Source organism: Macrobrachium rosenbergii, chromosome 34 (genome assembly GCF_040412425.1).
Source record: "Macrobrachium rosenbergii isolate ZJJX-2024 chromosome 34, ASM4041242v1, whole genome shotgun sequence".
NCBI classification, from domain to species: Eukaryota; Metazoa; Arthropoda; class Malacostraca; order Decapoda; family Palaemonidae; genus Macrobrachium; species Macrobrachium rosenbergii.
This window is the reverse complement of record NC_089774.1, coordinates 5,586,325-5,607,953: the sequence shown is the minus strand read 5'-3', so window position 1 is coordinate 5,607,953 and position 21,629 is coordinate 5,586,325. Positions and strand designations below refer to the sequence as shown.

Here is a 21,629-nt window from a genome sequence, read left to right as displayed (position 1 = left end):
GGATTTAAAAATTCTAAGCCCTTAAACATTACAAAAAACCTAAAAATCAAAAGCACGGGAGATAAATAAACTCCCTACAGCATAAACAGTTTCAAATTCCAAAAAAAAAAAAAAAAAAACACTCTGCACTGAAACCAGTCTTCGGAAAATGGATGTCCATCTGTTCATTACGTATGAATGAACTGCCTCGCTGACTGACCCTGATCAGTGAAACGTGAAAACAAAGAGAGTCAAATATCATTTCGTCTCGGTCTGTTAATATCCTGTTGGTCTGACAGATGTCTGTTCATTTTAGATACACCCGTCTGTCAGTCTGTGTAGTGGTAATCTTCGTCCAGCTGCTTCTGAATTTTCTTTTGTCTTCTGTGTTCCCCTGCACTCAGATAGGTTTGTATCACACCCTTTAGATGTACAGTATGGCTTCTATTTTCCTTTCCTTCTTTGTTTCGTTGTTTTATTCGGGCCTGGGCAACAAAAAGACACTTGGTCTTTTCTAAATGAGGCATTGCTGTTTATAGCTATTTGCTATTGCTAGCGATGGATGAGAGCTATTTTATGCTGCCATTGCTCTGTGTAGAAGAATTTATCTACGTTTTATTGCTGTCTTTTGAGAAGAGTTGTTGTATATTCCAGCTGCTAGCAAGGAATATTTCCTCTATGTTGCAACTAATAGCTAGGAAGAAGGGAGCATATTCTAACTGCTAGCTATGCAGTGCAGAAGGTTTTTGCATAATGCAACTGCTAGCAAAGACGTTTTGCTGTGGATTCTAGCTGCTAGCAAAGTAGAGGATTTTCTGTGTATTCCAACTGCTAGCACGGATTGGTTATACCATCCAGTTGCTAGCGAAGGAGATTTGCTGTGCATTCCAACCGCTAGCGAAGGAGAATTGACCGCACATTCCAACCGCTAGCAACAAAAAGGACCACCACTAGCCCCCCAAAATCCCACCGAAACACGAAAGATGAGACCTTACAACACAGATCAGACGATGCTACCCAATCCAACACACAGGCAAAAGTCACTGACTCCGAGAAGGCGAAAAGCGAAAGAAATTTAATCTTCCTCTTCTTCTTCTTCTTCTCCTCTCTCTTTTCCTATTCAATCTGCGCTTCCCCCGTGGCAGAAGCACCTCTGAGAGAATTGATTCAGTTGATTGACGGCTCTTCAAAGGGCCTGGATGGGTGTCAAAGCAAGGAAGAAAGAGGGTTTGAATGAATGCTTGTAAATCCTCGGATACAAAGTTGGAAGTGTGGGATCACTCACTGAATTGTACTGACTTGTTATTATTATTATTATTATTATTATTATTATTATTATTATTATTATTATTTTTATTATTATTATTATTATTATTATTATTATTATTATTATTATTATTATTATTATTATTATTTCTGATGTATTTGCCAATTCCCTGATTGATTTGTTTGAAGTATGGAGGAACCTTTTCAAATGAGACAATTAAACTGTAATTTTACTAACAAAAAGATTTCCAATTATCATTATTCAAAACGAGGACTTATATATAAAGAACGAATTGAAAAGGAAGCTTAACTTTAAAATAAAAATGATATCAAAGAACACTAAAAATGGATGATAATAAATAAACCCAGAAAACTAATGAAAATATTATAAATACTTTTATTATTCAAAATGAGAACATATTTTTATACACCAGACACTAGCGGATCCAGAAATATTTCATGGGGGGGGGGCACCAATTTTCATATAATACATACATCTCTCTCTCTCTCTCTCTCTCTCTCTCTCTCTCTCTCTCTCTCTCTCTCAATTTTATTATTTCTATAATAGATTTTTTATTATTCCCATTTTTATATTTCTCATTTATGTTATTATCTAAATCTTCAATATTATTATTTTCTCATTTTTCAATGGGGGGGGGGCTACGTGCCCAGGTGCTCCCCACTAGTGGACCAGACCAAATGGCCTCTAAATTAAAAATTAAAACAATTGCAAAGAAAATAAAAATAGATAATAAATAAACAATGAAAAGTCAAGTCATGATTATCAATAAAAGATTGTCTGACATTTCAATAAATGTTAATTTAGACACTTTGTAAAGTTAAAATTTATTAATTAAAGAATATAAAATCTCTAATGGAACGAATGACCACAAACTATAAAAAGGAGACAAAATAATTTTATGGCAGTTAAGGTTTATAGCTTGACAATAATGGGTGGAGAGAGAGAGAGAGAGAGAGAGAGAGAGAGAGAGAGAGAGAGAGAGAGATGAGATCTAGAGATTAAGAAAATGAGAGAGAGAGAGAGACATTGGATGAGATTCTGACAGACTTCATAGTATGATTAACAGGGGTAGAAATGGAGAGAGAGAGAGAGAGAGAGAGAGAGAGAGAGTCGAATATTTTTTCCTCATAAACCCCTCAGCCAGCCCAATAAAGTCTCTCTCTCTCTCTCTCTCTCTCTCTCTCTCTCTCTCTCTCTCTCTCTCTCTCTCTCTCTCTCTCTCTCTCTCTCGTCGTTCTTTGTCAATTTCTGTCGCCCTGTTAACATGAACACTTGTCAGAATCTCTCTCTCTCTCTCTCTCTCTCTCTCTCTCTCTCTCTCGGCGTCACAGGCTCCATCGGGCGCGTGTCGTAAATTCCTGATGATTTTAATTGTAAGGAAGCCCGAAATTGGCCTCCATAACTTTCGTGGGGACCAAAACCCGTGTAAAAGGTTTGACTCTTTCTAATAGATGGCCCACCGTGTGGGCAACGCCGCTGGCCCAGTCTAAGCTGAGGAAAGGCTTCGAATTTTAAATCTTGAAGCTTAAATCTTTTTTTTTTTTTTAGATTTATCGGAAGAATTGGGCTTAAAATAGAAGGCTTGGTTAGGTTGAGAATTCAAAGCTTGACATATTTAACCGCTAATATACATATTCACAAATAAATTTAAGACATAAATCATAAAAATATCAGAATACCAGTATACTGAAAGACAATATACACTCAAAAACAACAAACAAATAAAAAACAAATAGACACATACGCACATACACAATCAATTATACAATCCACACGAGGCGGAGTTGAATAATGAATGGAATATGTACCGTTTCTCATATAGAATATTCATCTTATATCATCTTTTTACGATGAATAGTATTGTGTATGTGTGTATATTTGTGTAATGATGATAATAATAGTGAATAATATACGTGTGCGTATATTATTAACGATAATAATAATTATAATAATAATAAAACTCAACTTTTTGTAATGTTTCGCAAAAATCCTCTTTCTAGAATACCAGTTACGCTTTGAAGACACTGACCTCTGTGAGTATGTTCGTTTGTGCGTGTGTTTGTGCGCGCGCGCGAGAGAGAGAATACCCTGGGTGAGTCACCGCTCTTAAGGGAATAAAATACCAAACCAGTTTTTTCAGTGTTTTAATTGATTTGATGATAGACCGTTCCTGAGGGTGGAGGTTGTATGTGTGTGTGTTTGTGTGTGTAAGTGTATGTGTGTGTTTGTTTGAGTGTGTTTGTGTGTGTGTGTCTGTATGTATGTGTTTGTGTCTATGTGTGTGTTTTTGTGTATGTGTTTGTGAGTGTGTTTGTATGTATGTTTGTGTGTTTGTATGTGTTTGTGTGTATGCATTTGGGTGTGTGTTTGTTTGTGTATGTATGTATGTGCATTTGTGTATGCGTTTGTGCATGTGTGTGTTTGTGTAAGTGTGTTTGTGTGCCTTTATGTATGTGTGTGTTTGTGTGTGTATGTACATTTGTATATGTGTGTGTTTGTGTGTTTTATTCTGACAAATAATCTATTCTAACTGGTATCACTGCTGAGGCACAGTGAACTTATTCCTGACTTGCATTCAGAAATGGTAACCCTTTCAAATACCGATCAAACCCAGTACTCATGATGGGTCCTTATCAACAACAGTATCACCATACTTCACAGACATCTATCTCACCCTACTTCTAAACCAATTTTCTCAATTCTCCCAACACGTCCAGACCACCCCACTAGGACAGAGTATCTGTACCCTATTTCTCAACAAGTTTTGTTCTTCTCTCCACATCTCCAAGTCAACCCTGTCTCCCAACTAGTCAACTGAATTCTCCCTTCACCTCCAAACCACTCCTAGCAATATGAGACATGATAATTATTTCCAAACCATTTAATTTCATTTTCTCTACACATCCAAACCACAACACTAGGACAGAGTATTTCTACCACATTTCTCAAACAAAATTCAATCCCATTCTCCCCACATTTCCAAACCACCCTTGTCTCCCGACCAATCAGCTGAATCCACCCTACACCTTCAAAATAAGGACCACAATCCCCTTCCCATTTCCCCAAAACCAACCTCTTTTGCATAATTCCTGATCATCGCCCCGAGTTTGCCCATTAAGGGAAGACGCAGGACTCCGTAACTCCCGAAGGCGATATTTCGCATTAAAGATCAGTGTTCCCCACAAGTCGTAAACACGGCGGCGGCAGAATGAGGTGTCGCGCGATAACAAGAGACAATGCGATCTTCTTCTTAATGTTGTTTATGCTTCTTGGGACGTCAGGACGCCTCTCCTTTGGTGACAGAATATAGAACCTGAGGTGAGGTTTGTTTTGGCCATTGCTGTTTGTGTTCAGTCTTGACTCTCTGCTGGTGCTTTGGATAATTGTCAGTTTTCTTTCTTAATTATTCAGCTGTTAGGTACTTGTTCCTCTTCGTTATTCTTTCATTGGTTGGTTTTCTTGGATGTCCTGTCGATAATCAATCGATAATCCATTTTATTCATCAACTGATAACAATACTTACTTCAAAATTGCTCACGGTTTTGTTATTATGTCATATATATTTATGGGCTTGTCATATAATCCATCACTTTATTTATTCATTCATCCATTTGCTCCTACACAAAACCCATGAATTTCAGGCCTCATCCATTGCTGCTTGCATCAGACTGCAAAGGTTTGCAGATAGTTCCAGTGATGCTTTGGTAATTGCTTTGTCCTGGTATTAGGTGCAGCAAAAGTGTATGAACTCATTTATTCACTCATTTATTTATCTGTCATTGTACACATAGCGTGAAATATTATTGAGAGGTTTAGGACATCAAGTCCCGATTCTCAGGACGTTCCTCGTTGAAACCCTGAGGGAAATAAATAGATTTAATATTTTATTTTTCAATTTTTAATAAATGAGTTTTCTTCTTCTTCCTAATGAACACCATAATATTCTTTGGGAACTTGAATAGGGTTCATCTTCTGAATAATAACAATGATAATTGGCTCTTAAAACGGATAGCTTGTAAGAGACAAGGAACACGAAAGTTGGAAGAGAACTCCAAAATTTCGTATAGAGTGAGAGAGATAGCCAAGCATTTGCTCACTACTGTATCTCCTCGCATATTCCACCCCTTTTCACTTCTATTTATCTAATTTTCAACAGTTTATGTCAATCTTTCCTAGTCTCCTTGAATGAGAATTGGCCAAACTTACTTCACACATTGGATTTTGTGATGGAAGATTGTCCCCTTAGCTTTAGGCAGCTGCTGGTTGAGTGTCATTGCCTTGAGGATTTGATTGTACTCATCCTCTCAGAGCACCCAGATGAGGATGGTAATCACCCTCTTTCCAGGTTGTTTTGTCAGATTTTTATATCTTAGAGATGTAAGGAGTTGGATCATAGTTTGAATAAATCACCAGATTTTCTTTCAAGCATAAATAATTGATAACAACTGCAGTGGACATAGCTGTCCCGACGCCAGTTGAAAGAGTCAAATCAATCTATCAATCAACAATTAGTCTAGTCATTCTGTTATCAAGGCCCCGATAGCAGATGACTTCGAAAAATCAGAATATGCAAATTGAAGGGGAGGGGGATGGAGTACGACTGAGAAACTTTATGCCTCCCGTAATTGGGCAAATGAAGAGAGAGAGGGAGAGAGAGAGAGAGAGAGAGAGAGAGAGAGAGAGAGAGAGAGAGAGATTAATGGAGTTTCTGAAGAGATTCATTCTACCGTGCAGAATGAGACGTGAGGCAAGGGAAAAAAAAGTCTTATGGCTGAAGAAGCCATTCTCTTTGTGTGTGTGTGTGTGTGTGTGTGTGTTTGTGTCCAGTACTGGCCAAGACCAGTTCACTGTGTTATGAAATCCACCAGAAACTTCATCCAGAGAGAGAGAGAGAGAGAGAGAGAGAGAGAGAGAGAGAGAGAAATCATTTGGAGAACAGAAATCTCGCGGAAAAAGAACGCTGAATATTTTGTTGTTCCTTGGCATTGCTAATTAAATGCAAACATGCTGACTGACTGAGTTCTGTGCTTTTTATTTTACTTTGGTTGGCTACCTGCTAGGTGCAGGTCTCTCTCTCTCTCTCTCTCTCTCTCTCTCTCTCTCTCCACAACGCATTTCACATTTACTTCTGATTCTCTTGGAAGTCTAAATGATTTTTCGTATCAAATCACTTGCATTCGTATGTCATTTCTCTCTCTCTCTCTCTCTCTCTCTCTCTCTCTCTCTCTCTCTCTCTCTCCATAACATAATTTCAAATTTCAACTATCTTTAGTCTGTACGTAGTTTATATTATATAATTTATATTCATGTATACATCTTTGTATTCCTTAGCTCTCTCTCTCTCTCTCTCTCTCTCTCTCTCTCTCTCTCTCTCTCTCTCTCTCTCTCTCTCCACTTCATTTCACTTTTATTTCCAACTATTTGTGCGTATGTACGTAAGCTTATACCATTCATATTCATAAATACACCTGTTTCTAGCCCGTGGCTCTCTCTCTCTCTCTCTCTCTCTCTCTCTCTCTCTCTCTCCTCTCTCTCTCTCTCTCTAAAATCTCCGCAGGAAAAGGAAAACTTTGAAGTGGCCCTGCGTCGACATTCTAAATGCACTTTATGCCCCAACTTAGCGAAGTCCAATTCGCACCTCTTTCTGTTGACATTCGCTCCTGGGGGACGAATAGACCATCTCTGATGAGGTACAAAAGTGGCCTTCGACGCCCTCAGCGTTTAGTCGTCATCAGACCTCGTTCGAGAAAGGTTCGTCTGTTTGTCTTCTTGAGAGAATGGATTACGAAGACTTAATTGCTGGTCCCCATATTTATTAATCCTGTTTGATACTCACCTCAGTTAACTGACGTCCAGGTACATTATTAGGTGGTTAGGTTAAGTACCGTTATTTGGTGTTGGATGGGACTTTCCTAGAGCGTTATACCTCACTTGTTTCTGAAGATTCATATTATTATTATTATTATTATAGTAGAAGTGTTGCCATACATTGTCTGAATTTTGACATTATTATTATTATTATTATTATTATTATTATTATTATTATTATTATTATTAAACAAAACTGATTAAAAACGAAAAAAATATAAAAAAATTAAAAAAGAAACAGCAAAATTTGATAACTGGTTTCAGGATGAAACGAACGACTCCAAACTTCCACCTCTTAAAAGCTTGGCCCACCTTCGCTTTGGGACTGACTTCCGGTGCCAAACCGAAATTTAATGGTCCTTTTTTAGGCCGTGACACGGAGCCGTTCTTTATATTTATTTATATATATATATATTTGGGTTTTGGAGTCGAGGGGAGAATATACTTGGGCCTGGTGTCTAGTGTTTAAGGTTTTATTATTATTATTATTATTATTATTATTATTATTATTATTATTATTATTATTATTATTATTATTATTATTATTATTATTTTAGTAGAAGCATTGCTATACATCAAATCTGTATATTGAAATTATTATTATTATAATTATTATTGTGAGAGGAATATATATATATATATATATATATATATATATATATATATATATATATATATATATATATATATATTCCTTTCCAATAATAATAATAATAATAATAATAATAATAATAATAATAATAATAATAATAATAATAATAATAATAATAATAATAAAATAATTTCAATATTCAGATTTAATGTATAGCAGTGCTTCTACTATAATCTATATATAAAATATATAAATATATATATATATATGTGTGTGTATGAATATGTATACAATCATTCACTGAATAAACAATACGTAGCTAAAAAACTAAAGGTACTCATTCACTCCAACTATACAACTGTCACCCTAATCGCTAATATGTCACCTTGCCAATAAAAATCAATAAAAAAAAACAGGTTCTGTAATTAATGATTGGTTCTGTACACAGGTACAAACTGTCCTCATTCATAGTGGTTTTTCGTTATATGTTTCATTTGTGGTTTTATTTGGTTTTAACAGGAATTACATAAGAAGATTTTGGGATTTTCATTTAGAGTTCATTGCCTGAAGTGGCCTCAGTAGACTGCAGTAGGTCAGAGCAGATTTGCAGAAGATTTGTGTGTTTGTGTGTATGTATGTATGTGTGTTTGTGTATGAGTGCTTGTGTCTCTCTCCACCTTCCAATAAGACAGGAACAAATGAACGTAGTAAAATGTCCTTTTTCTCTTTAAGAAAGAAGCAAGTTCTTGCAAGCACGCACAAACTGAAGGAAGTCACGAAATCTTTCCCGATACTTAGAGAAAAAATATCTTGTATTCTTGGCTGTATGTGTCTGTTGGTGCGTGCGTTTGTTGCAACGTTATGTCTGGCTGCTTGCTTTGATCTCTCTCTCTCTCTCTCTCTCTCTCTCTCTCTCTCTCTCTCTCTCTCTCTCTCTCTCAGAGTCTCACAATCGAGGTTTATGCCAATAGAGAAAAATGATTAATATCAATCATTAGTATCTAATCTCTCTGTTGATCTGTTCAGTGACTGATGTTCCTGGGTGCTAGACGACTGTTGTGGGTATCAGATCTGGCTGAGGAAAGTACCTGCACTTACTTTTCATTCTCTAGAAACTGAACGAATGATCAAAAAGTGAAAGTACCTATGTTAGTTTGCTTGTATATTAGTTCTGCGTGTTTTGTGTATTTGTATGTGTTAGTTTTGTGTGTAGTACGTACACTTGCGAGTGTTAATAAGCTATTTCAACGTAATACACTCCTGTGTATTCCGCCTGTGCTAGTTCCGTGTATCTCACGCACGCTCGCTCGCGTCAGCTAGAGCAATTTATCGTAATACACTCCCGTCTCCCTCCCAATCCACAAAGGAGTGCAAACATGGCGGCCGGAATCGCATTACCCGAGTGAAAAGTTAACGATGTCAGGTAGAAGTTTACCATCCGCCTTCGCCAATTGAGATCTATGGTCCTTTCTGTGTTTTTTTTTTTTTTATTGCGCCTCTCCTCTCCGCCCTCAGATCTCAAAAACTCCTGAGGCTAGAGGGCTGCAAATTGGTATGTTGATCATTCACCCTCCTATCATCAAACATACCAAATTGCAGCCCTCTAGCCTTCTTAGTAGTTTTGATTCCATTCATTGTTAAAGTTAGCCATGATCGTGCGTCTGGCAACGCAACAACACAGGCCACCACGGCCGGCTGAGAGTTTCGTGGGCCGCGGCTCATACGGCGTTATACCGAGACCACCGAAAGATAAAGCTATTTTCGGTGGCCTTGATTATAAGCTGTACAGAAAACTCCATTGCGCCGAAGATTTACGGAGAAACTTCGGCGCATTTTTTATTTGTTTGTTTTTGGTTATTTTTTTTTTGGGGGCTGGTTTTGGAGGTAGTTAACAAGAAAGTTTTTGTATGGGTGTTTTGTTTAATGTAATCTAAAGGGAAATTATATATATATATATATATATATATATATATATATATATATATATATATATATATATATATATATATATATATATATATATGGGTTGATGTCATATTCATATTGGTCTGAAGAAAGCTTCCAGAGCATTATTTTCTCTCTCTCTCTCTCTCTCTCTCTCTCTCTCATATACATGCATATCAACCACATAGCTTTGAAAAAAAAAAAAGCTGACTATTACACAAAGGAAAAAGACGAAATAAAATAAAAAATAAAGAATGGTCAGTTTCGCCTTACCCTTAAGGCAAGCGTTCTCCGAATAACAAGTTTTGTCAATTTCTCTCTCTCTCTCTCTCTCTCTCTCTCTCTCTCTCTCTCTCTCTCTGGTCTATTTTTTCATTTTCTTGCATTTTCAGTTAAAAGATGAATGAATTAATTTTATTGGTGATCACCCAACCAAGTAGTGACCAGACCCAGTGCATTACAAGTCCATAATTCATTACTGGTCACCACTCCAAGTAGCGACCACATGCAGTGTGTTGAGGCCTTTAATTCATTACTGGTGACTTTTACAAATTTAAATGCATCCCATATGTCACTTCTTCCATTTAGTTTGCTGATCACCCATTCAGGGATTGATCAGACCAAGCATTACTTTATTCTATAATTGAGAAATCATTGACAGTAATAATAAGTGCTCAGCGAACACAAACCTCCTCCAAGGCAGTCTCAGTAGCATGTTTTTGATCGTATCCACAAGTAGCACTGATTTGGACATGTCCCAAAATCTAGCCATTTATTCCCTATCATAAGGTCCACCACTGGTACAATTTTAGCCAAATTCCACACACCAGTTTTTGCTAAATCCGTCTAAAAAATACATCCCAAAATCTAACCATTTATTGCCTGTCAAGAGGCTCACCACTGGTCCAATTTTAGCCAAATTCCAAACATAAGTTTTTACTAGATCCTGCTAAGTGAGATGTCCCAAATCTAACCATTTATTGCCTATCATGAGGCCCACCATTGTTCCAGTTTGAGCCAAAATCCAAACATGAGTTTTCGTTAAATCCTGCAAACTAAAATATCCCAAAATCTAGCCATATGTTGCCTGTCATGAGGCCTACCATTGGTCAAATTTTAACTAAATTCCAAACATAAATTTTGTTTAATCATTCTGACAAACATTCCCAAAATCTTGCCATTTATTGCCTATTATAAGGGCCACCTCTGGTCCAATTTTAGCCAAATTGCAAACATAAGTTTTTGTTAAATCCTTCTAACTAAAATGTCCCAAAATCTAACATTTATTGCCTGTTATGTGGTCCACCATTGGACCAATTTTAGCCAAATTCCACACATAAGTTTTTGTTAAATCCTGCTGAATAAAATGCCCCAAAATTTAGCCATTTATTGCCTATCATGGTCCAGTTTTAACCAAATTCCACACATCAGTTTTGCTAAATCTTCTAACAAACATGTCCCAAAATCTAACTATCATGAGATCCACCAATGGTCCAATTTTAACCAAATCCCACAAATAACTTTTTGCTGATCCATCATAAGAAAAGACAGGCACAAGGGATCCACTACTTACTATTCTCCAACCCGCTGACAATCTCTCCGCGCGAGAGCTGGAGGGTAACTGAGAAGATAATCAGAATAAGCGTCGTCGCTCGATTTGTCATGATTTTAAAGCAGTTTATCTTCTTCTTCGTCTTTTATTTTATTCCTCTGGGCAAAATTCGATTATTTAAGTGTTGTTTTGCGGTGTTTTTTCCATCTTAGCACTTTCAGTTACGCCAGAAATTGTTGTTTGAGTCATCTCAATTCGCGTAAGAGGTATTTCATCATAAAATTCGAGACGTGCGCCGGGAAATCACATTATAAAATCGAAATATCGAAGTCAGAAAGTCTCGTAATCATTAGACAAACACTCCATTAGACTGATATAAAATCTCCGTCATATTTAAAAGTTTCTGAGGAAATACGACATTCAAAACCGGCCCTATTTGTCGCACCTTCACCTCGCAAGCTGTAGCCGACGACTAAAGGCAAGAGAGAGAGAGAGAGAGAGAGAGAGAGAGAGAGAGAGAGAGACGCGATAAAGAGCAGGCAAGACAAGTCCGTTCCGGAGACTCTACCGGAGGCGACCCTTCGGGTGGGACGACGACGACGAGCGACTCCAAACTTGGCACTTGGCTGGGAAAACGTGTCGTACCGCACGGCGACCTTAAAACCAGGTGTGCCTATATCGTAATGTATTTTTTCGATTGTTACGTAAACGGCACTTCGTTATACCGGCAGAAATACTTAAACTTATAAACGACGCATTAAATCGCTTATATACAAAGCGAAATCGTCGTATCTAACCGGAATGAAGAGAAAAATATGATAAAATCTGTGACCTAACTTCGTACGTCTCTCCAGCCCCTATATATTCCCAGATATTTGGTTTTGATAAGTTTATTGTTGTTTTTCATCCAGGACGTTCGATAGATTAACAAAAATGGCGATGAATGATAATCAGAGGTTAAATTGTTCGTAAACAAAGAGGTATCATCTCATCCACTCCCTGTATGACACCGAATTAACAAGTAAAGAAAGTTCAAATAACTCGTGATGCCATATCTCATTGTTCATTCATAGCAGCCGTTAGACCGATGTGGAATTTACAACGAGTCTTTATGGCTTTCTCAAGTGTTTGTGAATTGAATTAAAGTGTCATATTTATGCCATATTTACCGGAGGATTATAATATATTGATTTTATAGAGATATAATTCAATACACGGCATATTATCAACATAATTCAATTATTCTCTCTAAAAATCTGTTAAGTTTCAATGCAAGTGTGTGAGAGCCGAGGAGTGTTTTGTGTGTGTGTTTGTACGTACATACTAGAAAGTATACATGCGTGCGTATGTGCGCGTATGTGTGTATGTGCGCAAGCGCGTGGGCTTGCCATTCACAATCCCAAGAAGATCTGGTTTATAAAGAATGTCATTTTTTCGGGGTTCAACGCATCGCAGACGCTGCCTTTGGGTAACGTTACTGATATTCGATTGTGTTTTTCTTCAGTACTTTTTGCTTCTCTCTCTCTCTCTCTCTCTCTCTCTCTCTCTCTCTCTCTCTCTCTCTCTCTCTCAAATGCATGTAGAAAAGACATATGCTAACGCTCTTTCTCTCTCAATAATACAAATTATATACCTTCATGTGGGTGTCTCTCTCCCAAATGCATATAACGCTAATAATACAAATCTATCCTTCTCTCTCTCTCTCTCTCTCTCTCTCTCTCTCTCTCTCTCTCTCTCTCTCTCTCTCTCTCTCTCTCTCTCTCAGAAAAGACATATGCTAACGCTCTTTCTCTCTCAATAATATTATATACCTTCATGTGGGTGTCTCTCTTTCCCAAATGCATATATAATTCTCTCTCTCTCTCTCTCTCTCTCTCTCTCTCTCTCTCTCTCTCTCTCTCTCTCTCTCTCTCTCTCTCTCCGTGCCCCGGGCATCTGGAGGACCAGGCCGAAACCTGTTTCACTTCCTGTGCGAAGAGGTACCACTAATAGCTAACTCTCAGTGATACTTTAGAAGCATTGGTTGTATTTTATATTAGTATTTTGTATTATTTTTTTATTTATTTTGTTTTTTACGTTTTATGCTCTTTTTATATTTTAAGGAAAATGTTCAATCTGATATGATTTCGATACTTTGGATAATATTCCATTATTCGCAGTTTTTATTTAGTTAATTTCATATATTTTTATATATATTTTATACATTGTTAAATAGTTTCTTAACTCTATGATGCTTACGAGGTTTGACCATAGAAAAAAATAGTTTTTAGATAATTTTCTATCTAATTTTATTAAATATAATCTCATTTATATTGAGAGAGAGAGAGAGAGAGAGAGAGAGAGAGAGAGAGAGAGAGAGAGAGAGTTTATAGATGTTTTTCCATAAGAAATAACATGACTTGGAGTATTCATAGATATATAAATAATATAAATAAATTTCGTGGGTGTATTTTTATGTAGGAAATCACAATTCTGGAGTCATTATAGATGCGTGCCCTTTGATTATATATAATAATGTCGTTGTAATGCTTACATTGCTTATTTTTTTCTCTGCTCTCCAAAACTAATATCTCTATGTAATCCAAATTATGACTTTTTTATGCGAAGTACAAGTCTGAAGCTTTGAAATTTGTCCGAATGCAGTATCTGTAAATACCCAGCCAGTTTATCCTGATACCCAAATACCCTAATTTAACTTCTCTCTTTTCACTTTCTGTTAATGTGTACCCTTACACTAGCTACTAAACATGCTATTTGGAATCAAGAGGAATCTAAACAAATAACTAAAGGCAGAATAGAACGAAAAAGGTGAGCTGTTACGAAGGCAAATAGTGATTAATACTACTACTAATCGCAGTAACAGCAGCAGTAGTAGTATCAGTAAGGACTTACCTATGTACCGGCTCCCATTTCATTCTATTCTGACTTTGGTTGTGCTTGTTTAAGTACATTTCCTCCGTGGTACCACATTTCTGTCATTAATCCTTTCCCACCCAACCTTACTCACTTTACCTCTGGGTACACTCCCCCCAGGGTATAAAAACACTCCCACAAGCCGAGTTTTTACACATGTTACTTGACACTTAGTGTGCCGAATGATTAGTCTGTAACGTGAGATCATTACCAGACCGGTCTGGGTACTGGATTAGTTGATTGGCTGATAAGGACACTCTGGGTATTAGCCCAGGTCCTACATTTTTCAGGGAAACGATGAATCAATAAAGATTTGTTGATGTGTGACGGAAAATTTTTATATTTTTTCTTGTTCTAACCTACAATGCTCTTCCCCTATGTGCGCTTCTTACACTCTAACTTGCTCGTAGAATCATACTTTTTACTTTTTGCTTTTTCTAGCCTGAAGCAGACTATACATATTAAATATGCATGTTAAATATGCATGATATTTTTTAATTATAATTTTAGGAAATATTTGTCAGAACTGAATTATGGAAAATATTTATTTTTCCACATTCAGACCCAAATTTCTCCTTTACTGTCAATTCTGTTTTTATTATTATTATTATTATTATTATTATTATTATTATTATTATTATTATTAAATTGTTCATACTCTTTTCTAGTGAGATTATTATTATTATTATTATTATTATTAAAATTTTCAAAAAATGCTTATAAATCCATCATATACTTGCAAAACTACAACAGAACCATACCTGTATTTAAAAAAAAAAACTTCAATTAAATCGTAAATAGACAAAGATAAAAGCGAATAAGCAACAAATACCTAAAGGAACGTGATAAAGATTTGCATACGTAAGTATAAGAAAGCTAATTCAATTCGCCCTTTCCTGATACTTTCCAAAAATCACTCCGGCCAGAATTGGGTTCCAATATTATTCTTACATTTCCGAAGTTCAGGAGGAAATTTTACGTTTATTTTCCCTTTTTATTTTATTTTAGATTATCTAGAAGGTCGTTCCAGTGAAGGAAGTCTCATATATTTTGGTGGATTCTCGTAAAATGTATAAATATATCGAAGCGTCTTCGAAAAGCTGCACTTAAAGTGCTATGCAGCTTTGTTCTGACTTTTAGAACACTTCCCAACTTCTGTTCCTTGATGAATATCTCGTGTTGGTTTGTTGATTTATATTCGAGTGTCTATTTTAATATTCTTACATTTGCTAATTTTCTCCAAAGTGCAGTGCAACTTTAATTGATATTGCAACTTTAAAGCCCCATGCAACTTTGCGTGAATCTTGCAGAAACACTTACCACTTAATATTAATGATTTGCCTATCTTTATTTTAGCTAGACCTATCTCCACATTGCTTCATTACCTCGCGAGCAAATCTGCATAAAAAAAAAGTGTCAAGTTGCAACTTGATTTCCTCATCCCCAACGCTGAGACGGAGGTACGGCCTCGAGAAACCCTCGGAGAGGTAATGGAAGTCTGGGAGAGGTAATTATTACGAGGAGATTGGTCTAATGGGGTGTGGGTTCCGCGTCGCCATGTTGCTAAGGTCTAGACTAACCGGGTAGGTTTGTTGCTTTCTTCACCAGTACTAAGAACTTTCTCTTCCTTTCTTCACCAATACTAAGAACTTTCTGCTTCTCTCTTCACCAACACTACGAACTTTCTGCTTCTCACTTCACCAACACTACGAACTTTCTGCACCTCACTTCACCAACACTACAATATGAAACTATTCATTGACTTGAAATTCAAAACTGGTTATTATTATTATTATTATTATTATTATTATTATTATTATTATTATTATTATTATTATTATTATTGCCTTGAACCACAAACTTCCAAAGAATATTACAATTTTCATTTGAAAGAAGTTACAGAAAAACTCATTAATTTCTGATCAACTTTTCTAGAATTTATCTTTATAATTTTTATAAAATAAATAAAATCACTCCCTTATAAAGAGACATAGATATTAGTTAAAACAATAACAACCAAACCACCATAAACAGGCAACGACAATTTGGGAAAGCGGTTTTGATTGATTAGAAGGCACGTGTAAGCAGATATGAAATATGAAATGTAATCCTTCGTGAATGTTTATGAATCCTGTGTGGTCAGTACGTGGGTGGGTGTCCAAAGATCCCTTGGTTTTTGTTGAAATTTAGGACATGACTTGGAATTCTCTTCCTACTTCTGTTTTTCCAGACTGTTGTGATAATCTTCCTTTCTTTTAAGAGAGAGAGAGAGAGAGAGAGAGAGAGAGAGAGAGAGAGAGAGAGAGAGAGAGAGAAAAAGAAAGCAAGCTCTCGCAGTGTATATTGTTCGCAGGTGCATGTCTCCCCGGTCTCAAAAAAAAAAAAAAAAAAAAAAAAAAATTTTGGAAGAAGAAGAAAAATGGAAGTTGTGTCACGAACTGCTGTGTTTTGCTCCCGGAAGTTCACAAATGTAGACCAAGTCCTGAAAACACCTTTTTTTCTTGAGAGAGAGAGAGAGAGAGAGAGAGAGCGAGAGAGAGAGAGAGAGAGAGAGAGAGAGAACAGATATTACATTTTATACGAGAGAGAGAGAGAGAGAGAGAGTTATTTATATGCAAATGGCCTCATGGTCATTCCAGACTCATGCATCTGAGAATGAGATTGACGTGGGTTCACATAATCCAAGGTACATGACAGCACATGGGGTAATTTACGTGACAGGTAAAGGTGAGAGAGAGAGAGAGAGAGAGAGAGAGAGAGAGAGAGAGAGAGAGAGAGAGAGAGAGAGAGAGAATTAATGTGGGTCGTAATGAAACGTAAATATGGCGGCATTACGATTATTAATATTGAAATAAGAATATTAATGTGAATTTAATGAGACAGAAGTGATTATTATTATTATTATTATTATTATTATTATTATTATTATTATATTATTATTATTATTATTATTATTATTATTATTATTATTATTATTATTATTATATAAACTGTGTGATATTAGTTTTCAACAAAAGAGTCACAATGCTATCGACCAGGCTTAGAGTTCTCTCTCTCTCTCTCTCTCTCTCTCTCTCTCTCTCTCTCTCTCTCTCTGAAGACCCTTCTTCTTCTATCACCTGTCAGTAGGAGATATGAAATCATTCTCCCTAAAAGTCGTTCTGTCCGGGTTGGTCCAACTCAGATTGAAATCCTCCCCTGGGAATTCGCTCTACAATGGTCGTCCGTCCGAAGAAAATAGATGAAAAATACTTCAGTTTTATATATATATATATATATATATATATATATATATATATATATATATATATATATATATATATATATATATATATATATGCTGGTCAGTTTAAACTAAATATGTTTAATAAACACTTGGAAATCTTGGCTACTTCCTCGCACTTTTTATGGAAACACTTAGCACAAAACACACTTAACACAGCATGTCTAAATCCGAGTAGGTCTATTTTATCTGTGGTGAATTGCATTATGAGACATAGGCCTAATATAATAAGCCTGTCCATAAAAAAGTACATCAAAATCGAGAACTTGAAATAGTTGTTTATGAGACATAGGCCTATAATAATAAGCCTCTCCATAAAAAGTACAAAATAATCGATAACCTAAGAAGACGCCATTTTTAAATCTCCGCCGAAAAAAAGCTTCGATTAGGACCAAAAAAGCGGTGGGGGCCGATTTGCTGACAACCTCTGTCTTGTTCTGTAACCGGACGCCATGACATTCGTTTGTGGCCAGGCTTGCTTGTAGGAGCAAGCTCCTGTTTTCCCTTGCTTTGGACGTCAGGATTCAGGGACTCAATGCTTTTTGTTGCTTGATGTCGAGTATTCTTCGACAACAGTGGCAACTGAATTAGTCCTATCTTAGTAATTTTTATGCAGAAACTCCCAGGAACTCTCAGGGTTAACTTCCTATTAGTTTTAGACATTTTATAGACCTTAGGGTACATTAACGTCCTGTTGAGTCACTTGTCAAATCCTTTTTGGAACTTTCGATCCTCTGCTGTTTTTCATTTCTCGTATGACCTTCCATCCTTTGGGAGGTAGGCCTATCTACCTTTCGTAGGACTCGTAAAATTTTATTCCAAGCTCTTTATCTTTGTCTCCAGATGGATTTTTTTTTTAGCGGTTCCTATTGGATTTCGGGCTTTTAACGGAACGAGTACATTTAATATTAGACAGATAAGGTTTTTTGTATCATACTTTTTTTTTATACTCATCGCCCCTCTTTTATCTCGGCCTGGGGCCTTCAAAAAAGTACAAATTCTCCTGATTTAGATAAATTGTCTTCCACCATTTATTTTTGGATGTCTCCTTATCTGCCTCACTGTTGCCATCAGGTGGGCCCTGTTTTGTTTGTTGTTTAGGATTTATGGGTTTTCTTGAATAATCTGTCTGTCTGTTGAGTAGAAATGCCCAGGGCAGATTTATTTTTAGGGCAAAGAGTTCCCTGACACTAGGCCTATTCCATGAGAGACGGGACCCTTTGGACATAGGTCAATTAGGTCACACATTTATATAAAATAGCAGATAGGTCAGTCACAGGTGGGCATGTGGTTAGTACATTATATCTTAAAATGATGTATTCAAATACTGTACGAGTCTTCTTTGTGTTTCGGAAATTTTGAAAAAACCTCATGAAAGGGAATAGGCCTATGCTTTACTCTTAGAACATTCCTATGAATTGCCATTAAAACATTATCTACCTCCAAACGTGAACAACAAAATGCTAATTTACTTTTACAATAATTAAGTGAATACCTGATTCAGGTATTGTTAACAACTGGAAAAAAATAATTCAGGAGTTGCTGAATGGTTTAGAAATGTTATATATATTGTGTGTTGTTAGTAATACTCCATAATTATCCATACTGACTGTATCATAAATGATTGTGTACACTTTAATGTTTCATTAGTCTCAGCCAAAGATTTAATTTAGATTTCTATGAATGTTTATACTTGGTATCAAAAAGAAAGATAAGTGAATGAGAAAAATGATCAGTAATTAAATCAAAATCCATAAATATCTGTTGAAATTCCATTAACAACCTAAAAAATAATCATGAGAGCTTAAACATAAATCCAAAATTGTATTCAATCTTCGTCATTTCCGCCATGAAAATCCACAATATCGATACAATCACGAATTTGAATTTGAATTTTGAAAAAGAATAGTGAAATAAAAGGAGCCGTTATAGAGATTGCAACTTTAGAGGATCATCTGTCTTCAGCCGAAGAACAAAGAAGAAGAAGAGACGTCACTGTGACGTCAGCCACATTCAACCGGCTGCTTTCGAAGAGTAAACACTAGTGAAGTCAGCTATATATTGGTGTTTTAATTCGTTCTAATCAATCGTTTTGACCTTGTAAGGTCACGTACATAACAAATGATTGATTTGGCGTCTGGATTTACTAGCACCGCAGAAGAAAACCGGGTTAAACGACATATAAACGCCTCAGAAGACAGAGATGCCTGCCGGCTTTGCAACAACAGAGGACCGTCCTACACGTGGCACAATGCAAAACAAGAAAAAACAACTACGTGGGATAAAGGATGGAATTTAAGGGAAGAAAACGGAAATAAATAACGTCCAAAATATCCAGGAGATTGCAAGAACAACGAGGCTCAGCTGGGTTGACAAGAATGACAGATACTAGGCTAGCCTAGCCTAGGTCAAGGTGCGAGGTTTGATTACCGAAGGTAGGCTAGGTCATGAATTTCTGATCATAATTTACCAGACTGCATGAATTCGGTATTATTTATATGAGAATGTGGTAGAACCCAGGAGGGTGCCCCCCAAGCAACCCCCCTCCCTTCCCCAGGCCAGGTTGTGGCATGACATCCGAGGTTGTTATGTCATGTTAAGGTCATAGGCTCTTATTCCCTTTGAAATACCTAACTTACTTGGCTTACAATATCCCTGACCTCCATTATATCAAGTGCAGAACGAGTGAAGTGTGTTTTAATGTAACCTAGGGTACCGGGTCCTTGCTTCCCCCCCCCCTCACCACTATGACCTAACCAGACCAATGACAGTTTTAATCGAAATAAAGGTATTATTTTAGAGTCGTTAGCTGAATGGCGAGCAGGCGCTGACACTACCTCTCAGCCGAGCGGAAGCTTTATCCATGTTCTTGATGTTTAGCGTTACTTTTGGGGGGGTCCAGGGGGAGCAAAGTCCCCCCAGTCAAGGTCTGGGCACGACGACCTAATTCAGGTTAGGAAGGTGAGGTCTGGGTAGGTCAGGACCTGGCATTCTAGGGAAGGTTAGGTGGTTTTTGTTAAGCGGAACCAGTGTCTGTTGTTTTATATATCAGATCTTTTCTAAAAGTTATGAAGGATTTGAGAATTGAGTGTTAATTGAAAAACCTGGCATCGGTTTGCAGTCGCGGCCCCTCTGGTTCAGCCGTGTCCTTCTTTCCCTGTGGATTATTTTGAGTGTGTTGCTAAATTCCATACTAAATCTCTTCCTCCATTGGGAAAATGTTTTACCAAATTCTTTGCAGTGTTCCAAGTGCAATTCTTCCTTTAATTACAGGGGACAACACCGCCTTCCACCATGGAAGTTAATTTTGGTTCGTGAACCATTGTTTATTCCTCCACAATCAGACGCCCAACAGCCATTAACATTTAAAGAAATATCCTGACTGTTCTTAAGACATCAGACCTAATGATAGTTATGATCCAGATTGAGTTAATATATGGAATGTTTGCAATCATACATCATGCGTTAGGGTAAGGACCTGGTGCCCAGTGATAGGTGTGGTTGGTTTGGTAGGAACCTTATTAGTCATTTGCAGTGTCCTGGGTAAGGTTAGGTTAGGTAGAGTGTCTAGGTAAGAACCCGACATGCTAGGTTAGGTTAGGTTGGGGTGGGCCTCCAGGGACAAAAGCTCCCGGCTGGCCAGATAAAGACGCAGCTCATTAGGTTATGTTAGGTTAAATTGGTTCCTTTATTTTCACTTAAGTTTCTCCCAACCCAAAGCCCTGTGGTCCCCCAAATTGAGGTTATAAGTATGGGGTCCACTATCTCGGTAACTGCTACTAATTTGCTGAGGAAAAACGAATGTCAGAAACATTCCAGGCATACATATAAATCATATTTTCAAGTCTAAAATGCAGTAATGGTTTAAAGTAAAATTTTACCTACAAAAGTATGTTTGCAATCTAACCTAATCTAGGATGCTGTATCTTGAGCTGCCTGGGACGAACTTGCCTTCCCAGGACCTACCACTCAACGTAATGTAGTGCCAAACGGAATCAGAATTCACTAAAGTATCGTGGAGATTCTCCCAAGCTAAAACACCTTGGTTTCCTACTGAAATCCTCCCCCTTAATTATAGTGTATAAGGTGGTTCCAGTATCTGAAGCTTTGTTCAAAACATGCTAAAAAAAATCCAAGTAAAATATCTCTATAAACCTGTACCAAATAATTTCCCATATGCCTCGTCTTTGGTTTTGGAACTTTCCCAAAT

The 21,629-nt window shown here is 36.8% G+C and overlaps 1 protein-coding gene across 1 annotated transcript in view; it reads right to left on the bottom strand.

Moving 5' to 3' along the window:
• LOC136856106 (cell adhesion molecule 3-like) overlaps window positions 1-11,991 on the bottom strand; it is a 29,902-nt gene extending 17,911 nt beyond the window's left edge. The window contains exon 1 of the transcript XR_010858238.1: window positions 11,245-11,991. The gene's annotated coding sequence lies outside the window, so the exon portion shown is untranslated. The remainder of the gene's footprint in view (window positions 1-11,244) is intronic.
• Window positions 11,992-21,629: the final 9,638 nt, after the last annotated feature.